The 11,714-nt window shown below is 38.7% G+C and overlaps 1 non-coding gene across 1 annotated transcript; it reads left to right on the top strand.

Annotated features, from left to right (window-relative positions):
- The first annotated feature begins 4,008 nt into the window (after nucleotides 1–4,008).
- LOC116473986 (U7 small nuclear RNA) lies at nucleotides 4,009–4,070 on the top strand. The gene has a single exon (XR_004249533.1). It is a non-coding gene; the product is annotated as a U7 small nuclear RNA (small nuclear RNA).
- Nucleotides 4,071–11,714: the final 7,644 nt, after the last annotated feature.

The raw sequence follows: 11,714 nt of genomic DNA, 5'->3' as shown, positions 1-11,714 counted from the left end.
TGATTTGTTATGCCCAACCTATAATATTTTATGGGTGTGGTTATGTAAAGTAATGCTAAACAGATTGAGTGTTCTTTACATAAGCAACTAGGAAGTTTCATAATAAGAAATTCGACTGGTGGCAAAGAGAAATAATGTATACAAGTTTGGTTTAGGGATAAATCATGGTTATCAGAGAGAAGGAATGAGCTTGAATGTGATGAAAGTACTCATATGGCCTTCCATCCCAATCCCCCTGGACTCATGCCCAAGTTCTCAGGAAACAAGCCTGCAACAAAAGAATTACACCACTGAATTATATAAGAAATAGAATGCTAAAGTGCCACTAACTTGTGAACTTGTATAAAGAACGCTGAATGAAGAATGGGTAGTATTTGGATACAATAATTTTGATTAGATGTATATAGCAACCTTGAAGAAAAGTTAGTTTGGGGGGCATATTTTTAACCTTTAAGGGTGATGTGAAGTAAAGCAAGCTTTGCTCTGACAGTGATTCCTCTTATTCTCTGAATCAGTGTGGTAATTCTAATTTTTGTAATTTGCTTTATTCAGGTACAGCAGGTATGTCTTTTATCACACTGTAAGTCGTCCCTCACACAGACGCCTGAGCATCTACCATTAAACCAGTTCATCAACTGCATTTGCATTTATCACTTTGTTGTGAGATAGTAGAAACTGGTATTTCGCCTTCAGTTTGGAAAAAACAGATCAAAGCAATAAAGCTGATGGCCAAAATCTTGGTGCTCCACCCCATGTTTAACAACTGAGGGTTGCCTTGCCAAATCTGGGTCATCTCTGATGTTACTTTAAATGATTCAAGAGCACATCTTGGTTTTCAATCCGTTGCACCGCTGTCACAAGTAAAAATCGATTCTCATGCACCATTCCTCATTCTTTCTTTGCTGTATACCACTCTCAAACACTTGGTTTGTACCAAGATGTAACTAGATCTTGATAATACCTCTGAAGAAATTATAAGCTGGATTTGGTATTGGCATCCTCTGCAGTGCCAGCCACAGTGTATTACTTTTTATTGTTGCCATAACAAATTACTACACATTTAAGAGAAACCTCAAGAGTAACCAAATCTGCTGATAACTTGATCTTGGACTACTAGACTTGAGAACGTGGAAAAATAAATTTCTGGTGTTTAAACCATCTAGTCTGTGGTATGTTGTTATGGCAGCCTAGCAAATTAATACAGGTATCTAAGAGCCATTTTTAACAGTAGCTGTTAAAATTTGGGTAGAGATTTTATTCAACAAAACTGTAAAATTACATGTTCCATTCGTTTTACTAATGTAAAAGGTGTCTTTCTCAGAAAGACACACACAGAACTTGGTGGGACTTTCTTGAGAACAATATTGAGTCACAGTTTATTTCCATTTTTTCCTCATGAGAAGAAAATGCACAAGCAATTAATGTTGTGGTGAGGATTATGGAGAATTTGGCTAAATGTCCTAAAATAATCAGTAAGAAAAAGATGGACATATTTAGCAACATTAAGAACAGTAAAAATTAAACCCACACATGTCAAAGACAAAGGCCAGCATAAAAAGGTAAACCAAGCCAGGTGCAGTAGTACACATCTTTAGTCCCAGGTACTCAGGAGACTGAGGCAGGAGGATCCCTTGAGTCCAGGAGTTCAAGTCCAACCTGGGCAGCTTAGTGGGACCCTGTCTCAGAAAAAAAAAAAAAAGGCAAGTGATAAATGTGTGTAAAATTTTGCAGTAAATGAGAAAGACAAATCCTAGGCTCTATGTAGTGCACATTGGTTGTTGTTTTGGCCCCCATCATCCATTTGCCTTACTTCTGGTAACATTTGAGGATCTGTGCTCTTTCTTATTTTTCTGTCCATGTGGTTCTGAACAGAGCCCAAAACTTCAGGAAGTGTAGCATATAATCCAGGTTTAAACCAGTGAGTCACATTCACAATGCCTTCCTCAGAGATTGGTTCAAGGATGAGCAAATGATTCAAGAAAGAGGAGCTTGTGTTTTGTTTTTGGTTTTTGTTGTTGTTGTTGTTGTTGTTGTTTTTGTTTTTCTCATCTGAAGCATAAGGGATCTTCAGACTGAGATTGAAACTGTTTCCACCATCTTGGTACCATCTTGGTACCATCGTGCTACCATGTGGAACCCATGAATGAGACCAACAGAGGAAAGCAGAGTTAACAAATGGAGATGGCTAGGCGCAGTGGCTCACGCCTGTAACCCCAGCCCTTTGGGAAGCCCAGGTGGGTAGATCACCTGAGGTCAGGAGTTTGAGACCAGCCTTGCCAACATGGTGAAACCCCATCTCTACTAAAAATACAAAAATTAGCTGGACCCCATCTCTATTAAAAATACAAAAAATAGCCAGTAAAAAATAAAAAAATTAGTCCCAGCTACTTGGGAGGCTGAGGCAGGAGGATTGCTGGAACCCAGGAGGCGGAGGTTGCAGTGAGCCGAGACCGTGCCACTGCGCTCCAGCCTAGGCAACAGAGTGGGACTCTGTCTCAAAAAAAAGAAAGAAAGAAAGAAAAAAGAGAGAGAGAAATGGAGGGAGGAAGGGAGGGAAATGAAATTCTGACCACATCATTTCAGCCTTGAATCCAGCCATGTCTGATCTTAGCGCTATCCCAAAATATAAAGTTACATAGGCAATAAATTCCTTAACTGCTGTCCTTGCATTTACTATTGTAATTGTCAGTATCTTTCAGTTCGACTCAGATTCTTGATTTTGATGACTATGTCTTTACTGGTTTATTCCCAGCATCCAGTAAAGTACCTGGTATATAAAGGGAAGGGTTATTGTATTTTTACTGAATAGATGTTGAATTAATATACTCTCATGTTTTACAAGTGCCTTAAAAACTAATCCAACTTTCTATATAATTTTGACTTTTCTTTACAACATTATGAAGATATTTTTTAGTCTAGGGTGAATGCATGACTCACTAAGAACTCACTAGTATTCTCTTAATATCATGACTCCATATTTTTAGTGGGTGACACCATTTGATACACTTCCAAACACCCCCATAGCAACTGATGTTTCAAAAATATACTCAAAAGACATATTTTCATCTGTGTCAGATCACATACTATATATCATCTTGGATCAGAAGCCCCAGTAACAATCTGCTATGGAGATCCTTGTTTGCCTTCTTACTTCGGAGTCAGCACAGTCTCTAGATTGATTTTTGTTCATTCTTTTATTCATTCATGTATTCAGTCAATATATCCTTAATCTATTGCTGCATAACAAACATACATAAGCTTAGAGGCTTAAACAACATTCTTTTATATAGTTCATGACTCCACACTTTGGCAATTTCTACTGAGCTCAGATGGGAAATCCTTTAGGTCTCCCTGGGACTCCCTTCTGTGTCTGTAATCTGCTGCTGTATTGGCTGGAGGCTAATGGGTCTACAAGCACCTCAGCTGCAACAGCAGCAATCTGTTCCATGTGGTGTCTCATCATTTTATCTTGAGTATTAACTTAAGGTTAATCATAAAACCTGAAGCCCTTGGGTTTGGGATATCACAGCGTAGGCAATAGCAAGATTAATTATTAGGGAGACTGTGGAATAAAAGTCAAATCCAGAGTTTATAAGGAGAGACTTTATTCAAAAGAATTATTGCATTAGGGGGCGGAAATTGTAGTGGGAAAAATGCTTTGACCACAGGTCTACAAGTGACTTGAGATTTAGGCAAAAAGAGCTTTTCTTTTATAAGGAGTAAACAAAGCCAGAAAGAACCAGGTGTGGGAAAGTGAGGCAAATGGGTGATGTGATCAGATAGATCAGAGACTATTTTACCTGGAGGCCAGTTTATTCTCAGGAGGGGCTGTATGCTTTTTCAGGATAATGGTGGGGCAAAATTTAGGGGTCTGAAGGAAGGGGAGAGCTTAACCAAAATTTTGTTAAGGGGCATTTTGTTCCAATTGATCAAAATTTTCTTCTTTCTGTACAGTGGATACAGTTGCCTCATGGTCTGTATGTCCTGGTCATCAAAAAACATTATTCAGAGTGTTACAGCCCTTTTAGAATTTGTCTAGCAAGTTTAGAAAATGATTCAAGGAGACTGACACTTAGACAATGCTCAGAAATGAGAACGTACGGCTGGCTTGGCTTTTAAGCTGAAACTTTTACTACAGGCCTGGGAGTTATGACAGCTGGAGTCTGAATAGATCCCTATCAGTGCTTCCAAGGCTTCCTTTCAAATACAAGGAATTTGTTAACATTACTTACTTTGTGCCTGAAGCCACACTTTCCACTTTTTAAAAAAAAAAAATTCAGTTTTTAGGGGTTTCTTTTTTGTCTTTTTAAGACAGTCTTGCTATGTTGCTCAGGCTAGAGTGCAGTGCCTATTCACAGATGCAATCATAGTGCAACACATACAGCTTTGAACTCCTGCACTCAAGCAGTCCTCCTGCCTTAGCCTCCCCAGTAGCTGAAACTATAAGCATGCACCACTCGGCCTGGCTCTTTCTACTTTTAAAAAACTTTACTTGTAAGCAAAGTGTCCAAAAACTTGTTCACATTCTGGTTTCAGCTCTGAAGTGTAAAGAGCTTGAAAGGCATCACTCTTGTCCTTACAAGAAGTAAAAAGCTATTTTGGCAGTCTACTACATTCAACAAATACAGTTGACCCTTGAACAACACAGGTTTGAACTGCAAGGGTCCACTTATACATGGATTTTTTTCAACCAAATGTGTTTGGAAAATACATTATTCACTAGATATGAAACCCAGATACATGAGGGCTGGAAAATACAGTATTCACCAGATATGAAACCCAGGTACACAAGGGCTGAATTTTCCTATATGTGGGCTCTGTAGGGTGGACTGCAGGACTTGAGTGTTTGTAGATTTTGGTATACGCTTGGCTTTGGGAACCAGTCCCCCTGTGATATGGTTAGGCTTTGTGTCCCCACCCAAATCTCATCTTGAATTGTAATCCCCAGTTGCTGAGGGAGGGTCCTGGTTGGAGGTGATTGGTCATGGGGGTGGTTTCCCCCATACTGTGCTTGTGATACTGAGGGAATTCTCACGAGATCTGATGGTTTTACAAGTTGCAGCTTCCCCTGGGCTCCTTTCTCTCTCCTGCCGCCTTGTGAAGAAGGTGACTGCTTCGCCTTCCACCATGATTCTAAGTTTCCTGAGGTCTCCCCAGCCATGCTGAACTGTGAGTAAATTAAACCTCATTTGTTTATAAATTATACAGTCTAAGGTAGTATCTTTATAGCCATGTGAAAACGGACTAATACATCCTGAGAATACCAAGGAACAACTCTTATTTAACAATTATGTATTTATGTAACAACATGTAACAATTCTGTATGCCCCACACTATCTCATGTCCTGGGGATGAATAGTAAATAGGATTTTATTTCCATCTTCAAGAAGAGTTCATTCTAGTTGGAGAAAGAAACGCTGTATATATTTACAGGAGCTCTTTAAATATTAGGGAAATTGGCTCTTTGTGAATTGCAAATAGTTTTTCCTGCTCTGTAGAGAGCATTGTTGTTACTGATTTTAGTGCAAATGCTTCTGTAGTTTTTTCTTTATACTGTGTATATACCTTTTGTTGTAGGTTTCAAATTAAAGCTGTTTGGTTGTTTCCAAGCTGTAGGATTTTCTATCAAGAATAAGAGGTGTATATTGCCAAAGGCTTTTTTGCTTATAATTTATCATATTTTTAATCTGTTAATTTAGTCAATTACATCTTTTTTTCACCTAAAATAAACTCCACCTGGTCATCATAATAATTTTTTAAGTGTGCTACTCATTCACTTTTCTTATATTTTAAGATATATCTTAAAATATCTGTGTTTACAAGTGAGGTTGGTTGCACCTTTCCATTCTTATGCTGTTTCTGTCTGGTTTAGATATCAAGCTTATATTAGCCTTGTAAAATGAGTGGAGTAACTTTCTTTTCCTCTGCTCTTCTCTGAAAGTTTATGTAAGAAAGATATTATCTTTCTTTGATATTTTGGAAGAGCTATTCAGTTCATTTCTTTTGCCAGTTTATTTTGGTATTTAATGTATTATTTCTATAAAACAGTTTATTGTATCTAAATATTAAAATTTATTGACATTAACTTCCTTTTTTTTTTTTTTTGAGACACAGTCTTGCTCTGTTACCCAGGTTGGAGTGCAGTGGCACAATCGCTGCTCACTGCAACCTCTGCCTCCTGGGTTCAAGTGATTCTCGTGCCTCAACCTCCCGAGTAGCTGGGACTACAGGTGTGCACCACCACACCCGGATAATTTTTGTATTTTTAGTAAAGAGGGGGTTTCACCATGTTGGCCAGGCTGGCCTCAAGTTATCCACCTGCCTCAGCCTCCCAAAGAGCTGAGATTACAGGCATGAGCCACCACACCTGGCCTGCTTATGGTTTTTAAAACCTCTACTGATTGATTCTATATTTTATGCTGTTTTATCTTCCACTTTGCATATATAATTTTATTATTTGTGCATTCTTCCTTCTTTTTTCCCTTGGTTGGTCTTGCTGTATATTTCTATGTTTAATTGGATGCCGCTTCCCATTAGCCTTAAGTGGGGTAGTGGGGTTTTTTCCTTAAAATTTTAAATAAAGAATTAACATTTACATTGTTTGGGTTTATTCTGTTATTCTTCTGAAACTGTCAGTTAGCTTGTTTATTTTCATTCTTTGGTTTGTTTGTTTTTTATTTTCTTTTCAGAAGAAAAGAAAATAGGATCTCACTCTGTCACTCAGGTTTGAGTGCAGTGGCGGGATCACAGCTCACTGCAGCCTAAACCTCCTGGGCCCAAACAGTCATCCCGCCTCAGCCTCCAGAGTAGCTAAAATGCTCAGAGGCATTGGAACCATCTTGAATAGGGGCTTAGTACAATAAGGCTAAGTCCTATTAGACTGCATTCCCAAGAGGTTAAGGCATTCTTAGTCACACGATGAGACAGGAGGTCTGAACAAGATACAGGCCATAAACGACTTTGCTGATAGAACAGGTTGCAGTAAAGAAGCCTTCCAAAACTCACCAAAACCAAGATGGCAACAAGAGTTACCTCTGATCATCCTCATGGTTAATTACATGCTAGCTATAATGCATTAGCATGCTAAGAGACACTCCCCACCAGCACCACGACAAATGCCCTGGTAATGTCAGGGAGTTATCCTGGATGGGGGGAGGAACCCTAAGTTCTGGGCATCACCCACACCTTCCCTAGAAAACTCATGAATAATCTGCCCCTTGTTTAGCATGTAATCAAGAAATAACCACAAAAATGGGCAACCAGCAGCTCATGCCACTGTTCTGCCTATAGAGTAGCCATTCTTTTATTCCTTTGCTTTTGTTATGTTATGTTGTTATGTTATGTTATGTTATGTTATGTTATTTTGAGACAGAGTCTCATTCTGTTGCCCAGGCTGGAGTGCAATGGTGTGATCTTGGCTCAGTGCACTCTCAGCCTCCCAGGTTCAAGCAATTCTCCTGCCTCAGCCTCCCAAGTAGCTGGGATTACAGGCATGTGCCACCACACCTGGCTAATTTTGGTATCTTTGGTAGAGACAGGGTTTTACCATGTTGGTCAGGCTGGTCTTGAACTCCTGACCTCAGGAGGTCAGGCCTCCCAAACCTTTTTTTTTTAACATAAGAAAAGCGCAGATATATTGAAATGGAAGTACACTCTACAGAGTCAGACAGGCTTGAGCAAGCAGCTCAAGAGCCTATTCCTTTACTTTCTTAATAAACTTGCTTTCACTTTACTCTGAACTCACCCTGAATTCCTTCTTGCATGAGATCCAAGAACCCTCTCTGGGGGTTTAGATCAGGATGCCTTTCTGGTAACAGAACTATAGGCACACACCACTATGCCTGGCTAGTTCTTGTTGTGATTTTTGTAGATACAGGGTTTTGCCACATTGTCCAGGCTGGTCTTGAACTCCTGAGCTCAAGTGGTCCGCCCACCTCCAATTTTTTTATCTATGAATTCTTCTTTATTCTTAATTTTCTACATTGGTTTATCTGTGAATTTATTTATTTAATCCTGGTCAGTACGCTCTTGCAATTTGTGGATGCACATTTTTCTTTAATTCAGCTATTCTTCAAATTAGACTCCTCCATCATTGCCCCAATTCTTTCCTTCTAGAATTCCTCTATGTATTCTCTATTTCTCATGAGTTCCTTTTTCAGATGTTTTATTTCTTTATTTTTCTAAGCTATGTTTCAGGTAATTGTCTTAATACTTTTGCAGTTTACTAATTCTTAGATTTTATTTAGTATAGCACTTATTATTTCTATTGTGTTTTAATCACAATGGCTATATTTTACATTTCCAGATTTTTAAATAATTTGTTTTTTTTTAATCTTCCTGCTCTTGGATTGATATCCACCTTTTTCTTGTTGTTATTTCATTATTTCCTTGTTCTTGCTTTCTGTATATTATTTCTTTCCTTCTTGAAGATTTTAAGCATTCTCATATTATACTTATTTTCAGAAAATTATTTTGTTATTCATTTCTAGATAGAATTTTTTGGTATTAGAGCTGATTACCTATTTTATGATGAATTTATTTTTACTAATTTAAAACTGGTTTGTAAGTACTTTTTAAAAAGGTTTTATTGAGTAAAAATTGACATACAATGAACTACCCATATTTAGTGTTTAGTGAGTTTTAACATGTATATAACTGCAAAACCATTGCCACAATCAAGATAGTGAACGTACCTATCACCTACAGAAATATCCTTGTAAGTCCAGTTTGAGAAGCAGGCTTTTCTGTTTTGTGTTTGTCTTGCTTTTCTTATCCCCATGTTTACGTTCTTATATTTGGCAGATTTCTTGTGACTTTTATCCAGTTTCCCCAGGTCCCCAATTTGAAAAGAGTCTTACATTAATCAATGGATAAGACTCATATCCTGCCAGGAGAACAATGGTTTACCTCATTTCTCCTAATCCAAGAAGCTACCAGATGTGAACTATAAGCCAAAACCCTTTTAAATCTAAGTATATAAGAAGCAAGCCTCTTCTTAATATCCAGTTTTACACTGTGAGCCTGACTTTGGTGCCTGCCACTAGTTAAAACTCCACTTGCCCCACAGAAATTTTACTCTTGTCATCTATGTGGTTTCTGATTCTATAGCCCAGATCTGTAGCTCCAGATAGGCAGATCTGTGTCCTCATCTGTTCAAGTCAAGGAAATGCTTTTCTTATTTTTTAGCTGAGCTAAGTCCTTTAAATTTGTATGCACTTTTTCATTATCATGTGTTTGCAAGGACGGCAAAAGGAGCTTCGCCATTTGAATCTTGTAGCTCACAGGCTCATTCTTGACCAAAAGATCTCCAGACAGTTCTTAATCACTGGGTAGAGTAGTTTGAGTGTCAGAGTAATTGCGTATTCTTTCTCCCTACAGTGCAATTCTTCTATATTAATTCATACCCTTTCAAACTGAAACTTGTACATAAAGAATTCACTGTTGGCTGGATTTAGTGGCTTATGCCTGTAATTCCAGCACTTTGAGAGGCCAAAGCGAGAGGATCACTTGAGCTCAGGAGTTCAAGAGCAGCCTGTGCAACATAGTGAGACTCCTGTCTCTACAAAAAAATTAAAGATAAGCCAGGCATGGTGGCACATGCCTGTAGTCCCAGCTACTCAGGAGGCTAAGGTAGAGAATTTTTTGAGTCCAGGAGTATGAGGCAGTAAGCTATGATTGTACCACTGCTCTCCAGCCTGTGCAACAGAGTGAGACCCTGTCTCCTGTCCAAAAAAAAAAAAAAAAAGAAAGAAAAAAGAAAAAAAAATTCACTCTTCAGTTTCCACAACGCTACTTCAGTTTTCAGAGTTCAGGGATCATGCTACCCTAGAGAAACTCTTCAATGAATACCAGAGATGTAACAAGTGTTACATTTTTTTCTAATTGGAATAAATCTCAGAACGGCCTATCTTCTAGGGGTGGATGACCATAATTAAGCCTGGGAAGAGGGTTAAACCTCAATCTGGTAAAAAAATAAAAAATAAAAAGCCTTGCATATGAATGAAGATATAATTGTTTCATATTTTCCAAAGGAAAATGGCAGGAAGGCCAACTTCTTTCAACTTACAGGAAGATAACTAAATAATTTTTTATTGTTAGGAGGGAATAATTTTAAAATGTGGATGTCCTGATTGCAGTAGGCAGAAGAAAGAATGAACTGAAATGTTCTATTAATATCAAAGGAACATGTGTGAGTGTCTGTGGTACTGCTATGACAATGACGCGCAAATGACTACTAACTTGGAAAGTAAAGGCTGTTGGGTGAGTTAAGAATGTCAAATAAAGGCCAGGCACAGTAGCTCACACCTATAATCCCAGCACTTTGGGAGACGGAGGTGGGCCGATCACCTGAGGTTAGGAGTTTGAGACAAGCCTGGCCAACATGGTAAAACCCCATCTCTACCAAAAAATACAGAAATTACCCAGGCATAGTGGTGCACGCCTGTAATCCCAGCTACTTGGGAGGCTGAGGCAGAAGAATTGCTTGAACTCAGAAGGCAGAGGTTGCAGTGAGCCAAGATCACACCACTGCACTCCAGTCTGGGTGACAGAGTGAGACCCTGTCTCAAAAAAAAAAAAAAAAAAAAAAAACCAAAACCCAAACAGAAAAACAAAAGAAAACGAATGTCAAATAAAAATTATAGGAGACCATTGTTTTGGACTAAGCTTCCGTACTAGGCCCCGACAGATCAGACTAAAAATCAAAACAGAGTCACCCATGCTAAAGTTCCACATCACTACACCTCAATGAAGTTGCTACCTGACCTTCCAAGAAATCAGGAGAGTGAGATAACAGCTAATTTCCTAAGTAGGCCAGTTTATATCTTTAATCAATAAGATAATGACATTCTCTCTGCTTTTTTTTTTTTTTAATTGTTCTGTCACCCTGTCCTTGCCTTACAAGAAAAAGTAACTTTAAAAAGTAACTAAGCTGGACACTGTGGCATATGACCGTAGCTCCAGCTACTGGGGAGGCTGAGGCAGGATTGCTTAAACTAGAAGTTTGAGCCTGTAGTGCACTATGATCACACCTGTGAGTAGCCACTGTACTCCAGCCTGGGCAACATAGCGAGATCCCGTCTCTAGAGAAAAAAAGGTAAATAACACATGTGTTGTTCTTTACTTCTGCTTTCTTCAGCCCTTCTCTGTCTATAAAACCAACCTCTTCTGCTCAGTTCATTGGAAGACTTTCCAATGGAAATGAAATGTTGCCTGATTCTAGAATTGCAAATAGAGCTAATTAATATCTCTAAACTAAATTTGTTGTAATTTTGTCTTTGACAAGAACAATCCAGGCCTTAGTCCCAGTGCACTGAGAATACTGGGGCCCCATAGTTCTTGAGAGGACCTCAGGCTGCTGCCTTGCCCCCACTTCACCAAGCACTCTTTTGCCCTGATACCAGGACAAAGGTATCACTCAGAGAGAAGCTTGCTATTGTCCCCAGCACCAATCAGAAATTTGGCCTGGGGAGAGAGGAAAGCCATAAAACAGATAGCTTCTAATCTCTTCCCAAGGAAATTGACTTCATTTGTAAAGCAGCTAGAGAAGTTCAGGGCTAAGAGCATAAACAGTGGAGGTGTAGTGAAAAACAATTAGGAAGGGATTGGGAATAAAACAGCTAGAAGGAGTCTTTTTGGGGTCAGAAAAATTACACTGTCCTTAAAAACCATTACTTTAAAGGAGCCACATTTGATTGGATTAGTTTGTAGAGCAA

The sequence above is a fragment of the Hylobates moloch genome, unplaced genomic scaffold (assembly GCF_009828535.3).
Source record: "Hylobates moloch isolate HMO894 unplaced genomic scaffold, HMol_V3 SCAFFOLD_8, whole genome shotgun sequence".
Taxonomy (NCBI): Eukaryota; Metazoa; Chordata; class Mammalia; order Primates; family Hylobatidae; genus Hylobates; species Hylobates moloch.
The sequence above is the reverse complement of the archived record's forward strand: the minus strand, read 5'-3'. Positions and strand labels throughout refer to the sequence as shown.